Source organism: Meriones unguiculatus, chromosome 21 (genome assembly GCF_030254825.1).
Source record: "Meriones unguiculatus strain TT.TT164.6M chromosome 21, Bangor_MerUng_6.1, whole genome shotgun sequence".
Lineage (NCBI taxonomy): Eukaryota > Metazoa > Chordata > Mammalia > Rodentia > Muridae > Meriones > Meriones unguiculatus.
The window spans coordinates 44,671,086-44,685,025 of NC_083368.1; positions in this window are offsets into that span (position 1 = coordinate 44,671,086).

Consider the following 13,940-nt stretch of genomic DNA (forward strand, 5'->3'; position numbering starts at 1 on the left):
TAAGATGATCAGTCCTCACTCAGAAAGACAAATGGGATGGACATTGGTAGAAGACGAAAAAAGGGAACAGGACAGAAGCTTACCACAGAGGGCCTCTGAAAGACTCTACCCAGCAGTGTATCAAAGCACATGCTGAGATTCATAACCAAACTTTGGGCAGAGTGCAGAGAATCTTATGAAAGAAGGGGGAGATAGTAAGAACTGGAGAGGATAGGAGCTCCGTAAGGAGAGCAACAGAACCAAAAAATCTGGGCACAGGGTTCTTTTGTGAGACTGATACTCCAACCAAGGACCATGCATGGATATAACCTCCTAGAAAACCCTACTCAAATGTAGCTTATGGCAGCTCATTCTCCACGTGGGTACCCTAGTAAGGGGACCAGGACCTATCTGCCATGAACTAAGTGGCTGGCTCTTTGATCACCTCCCCCTGAGGGGGGAGCAGCCTTGCCAGGCCCCAGAGCAGCCAGTCCTGATAAAACCTGATAATCTAGGGTCAGATGGAAGGGGAGGAGGTCCTCTCCCAACAGTGGACTTGGAGAAGGGCATGGGAGGAGAGGAGGGAGGGAGAATGGGATTGTGAGGGGATGAGGGAAGGGGCTACACCTGGGATACAAAATGAATAAACTGTAATCGATATAAAAATAAAAATTTAATAAAAAAGAAACAGCTTTAAAGAGGAGAGATCAGTTGGATGATAAAGAATATCATGGCATGACTATAAGCAAGGTGGCCAGAGAGGAAAGTTGCTGGGGTACCTGGATAATGAAATGGCTTACTCACATCTCAGTGCACAGGGAAATGCAGGCAGGACAGGAAACAGAGAGCAGAATGGGAGTGTGGGCAGACTACAAACTATAGGGAGCACACCCTAGCTACTTTCTCCAGCTAAGTTAGACTTCCTATGTTTCCACTTCCTTATGTTTCCTATGCTTTTCATTGCTCCTTTTTCTCTCTATCATTCTTTGTTCTTGTTATTTTGCTTCTTCCTCACAAGTGGTGGGAATTGGACCCAGAGCCATGTGCATGTTCCACAAGAGCTTTAACGCTGTATATCAGGCTCTGTCATGGTCTTGAATCTTGCAGTAGACACTTGTGTTCAACGCGGGGGAAAAAGCCTGACCCCTTTGTACACGAATGCCCTTGCTACCCAAATGTTCACCTGCCTGTGACCTGTAACCCTGTTTATTCTGGTTTTATCTGTTATTTCGCAGTGTAGACGTGCTGGCAGTCCGCTACCTCACATGGGATTGATGATACTAACTGCCCTTTCCTATTGTTGCATGAATCCTATTATTCCTGGTCCTTAAGACTTTTATAACTCTGTCTACATCTGAAGTAAGCCTCTTACGACAGTTGTTTTGTGAATTTGTGGTGATTTTAAGCTGTCTTGTTCCTTGTCCATGTTCCCAGCGCACAGGTCATCTGGATCTATGACAGGCTGGTCACCAAAGGTCAGGTTTCCTAAGGACCTCTAGTGATCACAATGTTATGGGAGTTATTATATGGAATATAAAGATAAGCTTCCTTTTGATAGGGTGGGCTGCATTGATTGAAAGAGAGATGCATGGTGAATATTTTATTCCAACAACATGGAGATAAAGAATAGAAAATAAAATTACTAAAGCAAAGTTGAGAACCGCTTTCACACAGGATTTTGAATTTTACTGATGGTTAGCCAAGTGAATTATCTCTGAAAATCTAAGTGAAACAGTTAACTATTAGAGGAAAATTAGAGTAACATGTATAATAAAATGTAGACTGTATAATACGGTGTAATACTCTGACTTCTGGCCTTTCAGAGCAGATACAATCATTCCTCTACTGAGGCATACCTAGTTCAGCCCCCAACTTACCTCTGCAGTTGGAACTGAAGTTGGCTGAAAAAGCTATTTAGCTAGGGCTGTGGGATTTGATTAAGGCTATATAATAACTTAGCATGTTTAGGCATATTCAACTCTTGTACTGTGTCACCTTGGAAAGGGAATACATATTTTCTTCTTTGCCTTTTTGTCTCAATTTGGGACACCTCTGACAGTCCATGCCAAGCACATCCATAGGACTGGTCAATGACTGTACCGACACTTGATTGTTGTTTGTCCTCTTTCTAGTCGGATTCCTTCCACACCCTCATTGAAAAGCACTCTAGAAAAATGCAAACTTTATTTCTAGTGATACTTGGATGTCTGACATTGACTCTTGGCCATGACTAGGGCAATGGGATTTATCACATGCTGTTAAAATTATGTAACTTCTGAACCAATCCTTTGGGTCATTTTCTTTTACTGATAACTTCCAAATGGCTTAGCTGGTTAAATAGCTTGGTTTGACAAGTATGACCAGAGAGGCATAAAAGTTTTATTGAAGCTTCTACTTTGAGGTCTCCCAAAGCCAAAATTTCATCCATAGATCTTAGTTCAGTCCAGATATGCAGCATGATCTGCACATGTGGCCGAGGGCTTATGAAGCAGCATCTGGACATCTTTCTGACCTCAGCGTTTGCCAGTGATTGTTTCCTTTTGTGGTATTGTAACTTTTTTTCCCTTAAGTAAACATGTTACTTGAGAATACTCTATAAAATCTGTGAGTTCTTTAAATATCTTTACACAGGAAATCTTTTCAATTCCTTAACAAACTCTCCCAATACAAACCTTGGTCTTACAGCTTCTTTATGGGGGAGGGGGTCCCTGTCCTGTGAACACAACAAACTCTTGGAAAGTATAGTAATCTGGTGTGTTGGGGTCCAGATGATCTGAAGTTTTTTTCTTGGGAATGAACACTGACCCAGATAGGGCCCTGAAATTGGAAAACTGCAGACAGGAGATAAAGCTAAAGAGGAATGTCCATCCTGGGGCGAACAATGCCACAAGGGTAGAATGAAGAACTCAGAAAAAAACTTCAAAGAGACTGTTTGCTTAAGCTTTGTTTGCAATGGCGTCTCTTGTAGCTAACTAAACAATATGTGAACAGTAGTGGGAAAAATAAAAACTGCATTCATGAAGTAGATCCAGAGTCTTGGGCCTCTGTCCACCATCATCCTACTCTCCAGATCCCTGTGATGACGATGGCTGCTCTGGCTGCAACTCAGCTGAGCTCTGGAGTTGTCAAGGGGCGGTTGTGGAGATCATCTTCCCAGGCTTCTTTGAACTCGATATTTCTTCTGTCTTTTCTATGAGTTAAACCATGTCCTTCAAAATTCCTATGTTAAATGACTAAGCACCAGAAACCGAGAGCTTGATTTTAGGAGGCAGGTAAAATTAGTGAAAAGCTGGTGGTGCTAAGAATAAAGTAGACCCTTAATCCAGTACAGCTGGGATTCTTACATAAAGGGGATATGTGGATGCATACATGCATACACACACACACACACACACACACACACACACACACACACACACAGAACCATATAAAACTGAAAGTCAATCAGGCAGATGCTGTAGAAGACCAGGGACACCAAAAGAAGGATGACAAAATACCAAAAGGGAGGAGAGAGGTAGACACCCATTCTCACAGCGCTCAGAAGAAACCAACCTTGCCAAACCTAGATGTCAGATTTCTGATCTTCACAATGGTGAGACATTGAATTTCTTTTGTTTATGCAGGCTAGTTTGTAATTCTTTGTTATGGTAACACTGGCAAATGAATACAATCTTTGCTTAAGATTCAGTCCCCCAATGAGTTAATCAGATTTGTCTGTGTATCAAACAAACAATAAAACCCAATACTGTCAGTAGCAGGAGACAAAGCATAAGAATCTGTCAAAGACCACTTTGCGGTTGCAGGCCTGTTGATTAGGGGATTCCCTTACATGGAAAATACAACATGGGCATGCAATCAAGTTTTAAAGATAACAGGGCATTCTCTGGGTAGTAGTGGCACACCTGTGTGTAGATACCATGAAGAGGTTAGAAATTTAGGCTCTGAGCCTAAGAGAAAGGCGGGGTTCAGAGAAATACTGATTCTGTTTGAGGAAGTTAGATTGTTACTCATTAGCTGTGGGCTAGAGCAAGAGTGAGCATAACCACAATTTAAAAGCTACAACATGAGAAAAGGTGATGGCTTCTAAGGATGATGCTCAGGGAGCTGGGGAGAAATGCTGGTGAGTTTCCAGCCCCCCACCCCAGGGAAGAAAGACATTTACTGCCAAATTTCGGGTGTCAAATTTTATAGTAAGATATGTATATACCGAGAATATATCCCACAGGAAAAAAATGGACAAGAGAACTGAAATTAAAATCTAGTGCCAAGAAAGTTCACTGGAAGAAAGAATAGACTTTTCAGCTGATAACCTTAAGACAACTGGAACTTTGCATGCCAAAGAATGAAGCTGAATTCTTAGCTCACACCACATGTAAAATTAACTAAAAGGGGATCAAATACCTAAATTCAAAAAAGCTAAACATATTCCAGTTTTAGAAGAATGAGAAGATGTAAATCTTCATGATGCTAAAATAGACAGACATCTCTAGTCATGACAGTAACAACATAAACAAGAAGAAAAGAGATATCAATAAAAGAAACACTTAAAATATCTTATAGTCTAGTTGGGTGTAGCAGTGCATGCCTGTTATCCTAACATGTGGGGTGCAGAGGCAGGCAGATCTATGTGAATTTGAATCTAGGCTGGTCTACATAGTGAGTTCCAGGGCAGCTAGGGCTATGTAGAGACCCTGTCTTGAAAAAAACAAAAACAAACAAACAAACAAACAAACAAACAAAAAACCCCTAAAATGTCTTAAGGTTTAAAGGACACCTCTAAAATCTGCAATAAAAAGTATTCAAATAATTAGAATAAAAGGTAAAGATTACATTTAGATGATTTTCAAAGAAGAGACACAAATATGAGTAAAAAATATTTTTACACAATTAACAATGACAGAAATGAAAATCAAAACCACCATGACAGCAATCACATGAATTAGAATGAGTTCCTTGTGGTATATTGGAAAGAGGTTATGGCTAATTTGAAAACAGCATTTTCCTTAAAAGATAATTCCATTGTATAACACATATCCACTATATGCTATATAATGATATGTAATAAGAAGGACCTATATGCAACAATCCACACACCACAAAATAAAATTTGGTTTTTAAAAATTAAAACTAAATAATTATGAAATATCCTTCATTAAGCCTCCCCGTCTTCCATAAGTTTTACAATTAGCAATTTGAAAAGCCTAATTCTTATATTAAATCATTAGTCCTTTATTTTTTAAATTACACACACAAAGCTTTCTTGTTTTTTTTTTTTTTTTTGTTGTTGTTGTTGTTTATTTGTTTCCCAGAGCTTGCGAGAGATGTGCAAGAGTGGGCTCTTATCTGACTCCTTCGTATGTTTGGTGGTAGCTCTGGGACAAGGACAGAAGGTGTGTTTAAGCAGCAGCTATGCCATGCTTCCCAGATATATACACTAAGAAGCCATAAGTAACCCACAGTCCCCTGAGGAAGGAATCAATGGCAGGAAGATTATTGCCTTTAGCTGCTCTGGAGAGGCAGCCTTTATTTTCTCTGGTAGTTTTCAAGTACTTGTATAGTTTTCCTCATATCCAAGAAACAAACAAACACACAAAACAGAGCAAAAGAGTTCCTCCTTGCAGATGTCTGGAACTGAGGATAGCAGAGAACTTGGAAGATACCATACTTTGCAATACCTATGTTCTGAGGATAAAATGTGCACACAATACACTTATTTTAGTTTTACATGTGTGGGTATTTTGGCTGTAGGTAACTGCACTGCCTTTGTTTCCGGCACTTGGGGGTGCGGGAGACCAGGAAGGTAGACCTGGGACTGGAGTTTGGGAAGGTTCTAAGCTGCCATGTGGGTACTGGGAACTGAACGGGGCCCTCTGGAAGAGCAGTGAGTGCAAATTACAATCTAAAGATGTCAGCAGGCATCGCATCGCCCTGCTGTCTCCATAGAATTTGTTCTTCCTTGTAACCAGTTTCTTCTGTTCCTTTTGATTTTTTTCTTTTTTCTTTTCTTTTTTTTTTTTTTTTTTTTTTTGTTGACTTCTTCAAAATATCAAATTCCATCGGCATGTTATCCAAATCCAGCAAAACCACTAGCAGCAGGCACTGTGTGGAAATGTCTCCTCATTGATTGTCTTGTTAATTTCCTCAAGTTAAACCATTCCAACTTAGGCAAGGACACCCTGAATTCTAAATTATTTCCCCCAATTCTCTGGCAACTTGGGAAGCAGTCGTGATTATATTTGTAGACTTGTCAGTTTTGTTAGTTTTGTTAAAACTGGCAGTGGCTTTTTTTTTTTTTTTTTTGACACCACTAAAATGATACTGACAGCACAGAGTCCTTGGGATGTATGTATGTATGTATGTATGTATGTACGTATTTTAGAAAATCAATGTTACAGGACAATGGGAACAATTATCTTAGTGGGAATTAAAATCAAACCTTACTATCCTAAGGTTAAAATAACGTGGTGCAACAGATCTGGTTTTGATTAAGAAAACTGGGAAACAAAGACACAAACTGTATCTATTTAAATTCTTCCCTCATTTGTCAATCCACACCTTTGTAAGGTACAGCGACCCAAATTATGAGTGGTCAGATATGAAAACTGTATGCGTCATGTTTTTTCCTTCATTTTATATTACTTTATATACATAATGTGTACCTTTTTCAGATACCAGGTCACACAGATTTTTTAGAAAACTTTTCAAGCCCTGGGAAAAAAATGTGGATCTATTTTGGGAAGAAATTATGAAATGCCATTTGACCAGAGATTTTATAATATAACTTTTTCTAACCATCCAAGGTAGACTGTATGTTGGAAGAGGTATACAAGTGAAATAGAAAACATTCAATATCTATTTTTTTCATATACAGACAGAAATATTTTATTTAACCTCTCAAGTTTAACAGACCATATAAAAATGAATATGAAAGAAATTGAGTGTTCTTTCTGTAAGTTAGCTCTATTTTTTTCAATGTAAAATAATGGAAGTGCCAATTCAGAGAGAGAAATTAGGATAAGACATGAGATACAGATATACTGAGTCCTTAGAGTCAGGATGCACAGTAATTTATGAAAGGTACTACCTCGACAACTGAACTTTAATTCCAGGAGCATGCTGTATGCATGCAAGAAAGGATGGACTGAGAGAGAAAGGTTGGCTACACTTAGTTTATTTTCACAGGTCTGAAGTCATAGTTTTATAATTCCTTTGGAGCAAAAGAAATTCTTGTTAATCTCTCTTTATCTTCATGGCTCGCTCATTTTGGCAGCATTTATCCAATATATTTCTCTCTTTTCATTTTTTTATTTAATTATTTTATTTTTGTTTATTACAGTTTATTCATTTTGTATCCCCCCTGTACTTCCCTCCCTCCTCCCTCCCAATCCCACCCACCCTCTTCTCCACCCATGTCCCTCTCCCAGTCCACTGATAAGAGAGGTCTTCCTCCCCTTCCGTCTGACCCTAGTCTATCAGGGCACATCAGGAGTGGCTGCATTGTCTTCTTCTGTGGTCTAGTAAGTCTGCTCCCCCCTCATGGGGAGGTGATCAATCAGTTCATGTCAGAGACAGTCCCTGTCCCTATTACTAATGGCAGCCACTTGGATACTGAACTGCCATAGGCTACCTCTGTGCAGGGGTTCCAGGCCATCTCTATGAGTGGTCCTTGGCTAGAGTATCAGTTTCAGAAAAAAAAACCCTGTGCCCAGACTTTTTGGATCTGTTGCTATCCTTGTGGAGCTCCTGTCCTCTCCAGGTCTTACTATCTCCATTTCTTTCATAAGATTCCATGTACTCTGCCCAAAGTTTGGCTTTGAGTCTCAACATCTGTCTCAATACCCTGCAGGGTAGAACCTTTCAGAGGCTCTCTGTGGTAGGTTCCTGTCCTGTTCCCTGTTTTCTCCCACCTTTGAAGACTATCCTCTTTGCCTTTCTGAATGGGGATTGAGCATCTTAGCCAGAGACCTCCTTCCTAATTAGTTTCCTTAGGCGTACAGACTTTAGTATGTTTATCCTATATTACATGTCTAATATCCACTTATGAGTGAGTATATACCCTGTGTGTCTTTCTGCTTCTAGGATACCTCACTAAGAATAATCCTTTCCAGTTCCCACCATTTACCAGCAAATTTCATGATTTCCTTGTTTTTTATTGCTGAGTAATATTCCATTGTGTAGATATACCACAATTTCTGTATTCATGCCTCAACTGAGGGACATCTGGGCTGTTTTCTTCTGGCTTTTATAGTAAAAGCTGCTACAAACATGGTTGAGCAGATGTCCTTATTGTATACTTGAGCGACTTTTGGATATATGCCTAGGAGTGGTATAGCTGGGTCTTGAGGAAGCACTATTCCTAATTGAGAAAGCACCAGATTGATTTCCAAAGTGGTTGTACAAGTTTACATTTCCACCAGCAATGGAGGAGGGTTTCCCTTTCTCCACATCCTCTCCAGCATGTGTTGTCACTTGAGTTATTCATCTTAGCCATTCTGATGGGTATAAAGTGAAATCTCAGGGTCGTTTGGATTTGCATTTCCCTGATGACTAAAGATGTTGAACATTTCTTTAAGTGTTTCTCTGCCATTCTATATTCCTCTATTGAGAATTCTGTGTTTAGCTCTGTACCCCATTTTTTAATTGGATTACTTGATTAGTTGTTGTTTAACTTTTTGTATTCTTCATTCTTCATATATACTGGATATTAGCCCTCTGTCAGATATAGGGTTGGTGAAGATCCTTTTCCAATCTGTAGGCAGTTGTTTTGTTTTGACGACAGTGTCCTTTGCTTTACAGAAGCTTTTCAGTTTCATGAGGTCCTATTCATTATTACTCTTAGAGCCTGTGCTGTTGGAATTCTGTTCAGGAAGTTGTCTCCTGTGCCAATGAGTTCAAGGCAAGCCTATAGCCAACATCAAACTAAATGGAGAGAAACTTAAAGCAATCCCACTGAAATCAGGGACAACGCAAGGCGGTCCACTCTCTCCATATCTCTTCAACATTGTTCTTGAAGTCCTAGCTAGAGCACTAAGACAATTAAAGGAGATCAAGGGGATACAAATTGGAAAGGAAGAAGGCAAAGTATCACTATTTGCAGATGATATGGTAGTATACCTGAGTGACTCCAAAAATTCTACCACAGAACTCCTACAGCTGATAAACACCTTCAGCAAAGAGGCTGGATACAAAATTAACTAAAAAAAATCAGTGGTCCTCTGTATACAAAAGACAAAAGGGCTGAGAAAGAAATTAAGGAAACAATACCCTTCACAATAGCCACAAAGCACATAAAGTACCTTGGTGTGACCCTAACCAAGCAAGTCAAAGACTTGTATGAAAAAAATTTCAAGTCTCTGTAGAAAGAATTAGAAGAAGATATCAGAGGATGGAATGATCTCTCATGCTCATGCTTGGCAAGATTAACATAGTAAAAATGTCCATCTTACCAAAAACAATCTACAGATTCAATGCAATTCCCATCAAAATACCAACACAATTACAGACATTGAAAGAACAATTTTCAACTTCATATGGAATAATGAGAAACCCAAAATTGCTAAAACAATCCTCTACAATAAAAGATCTTCTGGAGGTATCTCCATCCCTGATCTTAAGCTGTACTATAGAGCAACAGTAATAAAAACTGCATGGTACTGGCATAGAAACAGAATGGTGGATCAATGAAATTGAATAGAAGACCCAGAAACATACCCACACACTTATGGACACCTGATTTTTGACAAAGATGCCAAAACCATCTAGTGGAAAAAAGATAGCATCTTCAACAAATGGTGCTGGTCTAACTGGATGTCTACATGTAGAAAAATGGAAATAGATCCATACTGATCACCTTTCACAAAACTAAAGTCCAAGTGGATCAAAGACCTCAATATAAAACCAGACACACTAAACCTGTTAGAAGAAAAAGTGGGGAAGAGCCAGTATGTTTCTAATATCCAATATATTTCTATTTACTTTTTTTATCCACTTTTTCCGTTCTCTATTTTTCTCTTCCACTCTGTACACTGGTGTCAGAAAGACTGCTTCCTTAGCATCACTTGTCTCAACACTCGCACATTCAAGAGTCACGAGAGATTTCTTTATCAGTCGGCAACTCAAGCCTAAGCTTTGGCCTGGCATGTGTCTCACAGTGATCAATGCCACTCTTACCTTCCAGGTATTGAGATTTCCTCCTTACACCAGGGGAATTTTCTACTCCTGCCATCCTAGCTCTACTGCTGGAAGTGTCCTCTAACCCAGAGTGCCTGCTTTTTTGGTATTTCTCAATGCCCCAGACCCTCCAACCCAATCCTTCTTCTTTCTCGCTTTAAGAGTCATGACTTGTCATGTTTGACACTGGGGTCTCTGCATCTGTTTCCATCAGCTGCTGGGTGAAGCCTCTCAGGAGTTACGCTAGGTTTCAGTCTGCAAGAATAGCCTAGTAACATTAGACAGAGCTCAGGGAATCCTGTGGAAGAGTTGGGGGAACGACTGAGGGAACTAGAGGGGCCAAAGACTCCACAAATAGACCTACAGAATCAACTAACCTAAGCCTATGGTGGGGGGGCACAGAGACTTAACCATGCTTGGACTGGTCCTAGGCTCCCTGCACATATGTAGCAGACGCACAGTTTGATCTTCATGAGGGTTCCCCAACAGGAGCGGGGCCCTCTCTGATTCTGTTGGCTTCCTCTGGGTTCCATTCCCCTAACTGTGATACCTTGTCTGGCCTCAGTGAGAAAGGATGCGCCTAGTCCTGTAGCTACCCAATGTGCCAGGATGGGTTGGTTCCCATGGGGGACCTCCCCCTTCTCTAAGAAGGAGAGGGAGGAATAGGGGGAGGGGCATCTGGGGGGACTGGAAGAAGAGGAGGTGGGGCTGAGATCAGGATGTAAGGAAAATTAATTAATTAATTAATTAATTAATTAATGGAGGAGGAATAAAAAAAGACTAATGGGTTCTGTTTATCTACTGGGTTCAGATTTATAAAATTTCACTAAACTTGACTTGAATAGTGAAAGAAAGAATAATTTTTTGCACCTTCTTTAAATGCAAACAGGCTCTAATATTAGTTATGTGTTAAACATGACCACCCCCTCCACATAGAGAGATACAACTTAAATTTTTTTTTTTTTTTTTTTTTTTTTTTTTGCCCCTTGAAAAATTCTCAGACACAGCTAAACCCTACACTTTCCAATTAGCCTGGCCTTACCCTACCCGAAGTCATCTTTATTTCTTCTTCTTTAAGCTTATATGACATACACACACATACCCATACATATAGCCCTATTTATTGTAATGTTGTTTTTGATATATTAGTAAAATGTGTAAACTTTTAAAGACTAGTAACCATACAACTTTTTTCATGATCTCTGTCTATCCTAGGACTAGGCATGGTACATTTTTAAGCTTTCATTCCCAGTTCACACTGCTCAATAACACTGGAAATTTCTGCCATTTTAAATAGCATCCGTTTGAATTATAACTGATAACCAATGTTTGTAAAAACCAAAACCTGATAATCTGTGTATATTTATTATAGAAAGAAAATTACAGTCTAGGCTTTGGGTATATTTTGTACACATGTAAAAAAATAAAAAATAAAACTTTATAGATAATGATATGTTTTTGAGCTATGAGAGGTGTTTAGGGTAATAACTTCCATATATTTAGGGACAAATCCTTGTCTGTTCTTTATAGTTTTTTTTTTTTTTAGTCTCTATGGTATCTTCATTAAACTGTTGCTTACAATCTACCATAACTTGTTATTTCAACAGGAATTTAGCCTGTCAAAAATTATCACTTGTTCAGAAAAAACAAAAAACAAAAAAAAAACATGAGTAACACTTTCCACTCTTCTTGCCAAACCTGTTGAGAACATTCCATTTGTTTTTCCAGTTAATGTTTACCTTTTTAGACTTGCATCTGAAGTCATATTTTGTTTTTGTTTGCTGGCTTAAGGAAAATATTTCACCCATGTTACTTACGCAAGCACTCATCACCATAACTTTCATTGACCTTTGTATGAAATAGAATTGTGAAAAAAAATAACAGAAACACTTGATAAGGATAAATTCCTTCCCTTCTACTTTAGCGTCTAGCTGAATTACTTTCTATTTATACAGATGTGAAAAGTACTACACTCTTAGACAAACACTATTTTAAAGGGGAAAGAAAATAAGTTTTGTTTTCTAAATAAAGTTAAGAAACCTACTCAGAAATTAGATATTACTTCTTGGTTGTAGAACATTCTAGAAAGAACAAAAGCCTTCTGGAATTTTATTTATTCAAATGGATTTTGAAATATATTGCTCAATAGTGGCTACTTTTCTTTCTTCCTTTTTTTTTTTTAAGAGTCAACATATTATTTCATTTCTTAGTAATTCAAGCACACTGACTGCACACCAGCTTGTTCTTTTACACGGTACCAAGCTGGCCTCAGACATACATAATAAATGATCTTCAAAGATAATGAATGTTTTGAAGCATTTTTCTTGATTTATGTTACTGGTTCACCAGCTATTCCCAGGAAAAATGAGGTGGACTGCTTCCAACTCTGCCCTTCTCACCTTCCTGCTCACACCTCTCTGTTCTGCCAACATCTTGTTTTCACAGTTGCACCGCGGTCCCGATGCTCACTCTGTGTGGTCCTTTTCTAATAAGGAAATAGAAGCGGAGAGACTCCCTGATTGATTTTTCTCTCTTACCGTAATCCTGGCCTCCTGAGAGTTTGGAGGTCAGCGATTTACTGTCTGCTCCCCCTCCTTCCTTACTTTCTCCCCACCGAGTGACTTTATTGGATAGAGCGCTCAGGGCACTGCCTCCTGGCCCTGAGATGCAGAGGATGCCTGGCAGAGCCCTGCTACCTGGATGTGCACCTGTAGTTCCAGCTCCGTGGCTCCACTGTCGTGTGGGAGTCTCTTTGTTCTTTTTTTAACAAATTAATTGGGTGCTTCACTGAAATGCCAGGTTACTGTCCCGAGCTGACAGGGCAAAACGGTCATCTACGTGAGGATAACCTGAATGGTTCGCAGAAAGGAGCGGAGCACAGCCATGACCAGTTTGTAATCTAGAAAGTACCTAAAAAAGTTATCGATTCTGCCAGGGCACAGACTGATAAGGAAAAACATTCCTCACTTAAGTTTATCACTCAGACATACTGTAGGAGGGAAGCCTAAAATGCAATCATTTCCAAATTATTTCTGTGTCAAGCTAACCTCACAGAGCAGTAGCTCTGGGAGTTTAAGCCAGTTTAGAAAAACAAACAAACAAACAACCAAAAAAAAAAAAAACAAAGAAACAAACAAAAACAAAGCTAGACTGATGAACTCATTTAACTTTAAGACTGTCGTCAATACTTGCTTTGGGACATGGGAAGACCATGAACTCTCACTTTGCTCTAGTGCCTTCTGTTATGCAATCTTGGGGCTGGAACCACAAATACAGTTGCAATTGGCAACGAGGCAAATAGAGTTCCTACATAAATTATTGTAGGCAACTGAAAGTGAAACAAATTAGCTCAAAATTTAGATTGAGAAATTCGCCATGGGAGCTTCCTTTATTTTATGATGTTAACCAGGTCTGGGAACATGTGATACCCGGTATTTTTAAAAAATTCCCCTTTTTATTAAAATTAGAGTCTTTTCTCGTACAATAAATCCTGATTGCGGTTTCCCCACCCTCTACTCCTCCCAACTCTCCCATGTCCTCTTTCATCCAGATCCATTCCTTTCCCTTGCTTGCTGCTTTACTCTCTGTGAGTTCACGTGAACTTTGCTCAGTTGACTCAGAGAGCCTTGCTTTCCTGGTGTCCTTCATCCCCTCTGGCTCTTCGGCTCTTCTCACTTCTTTGTCCACCGGGTTCCTTGAGAAACTTCACAGCAATGACAGTTGCTCATTTACTCTTCATGTGATACTACTAATACGCACACATCTTCTTTAGTCCTCACAGTGACTCAACT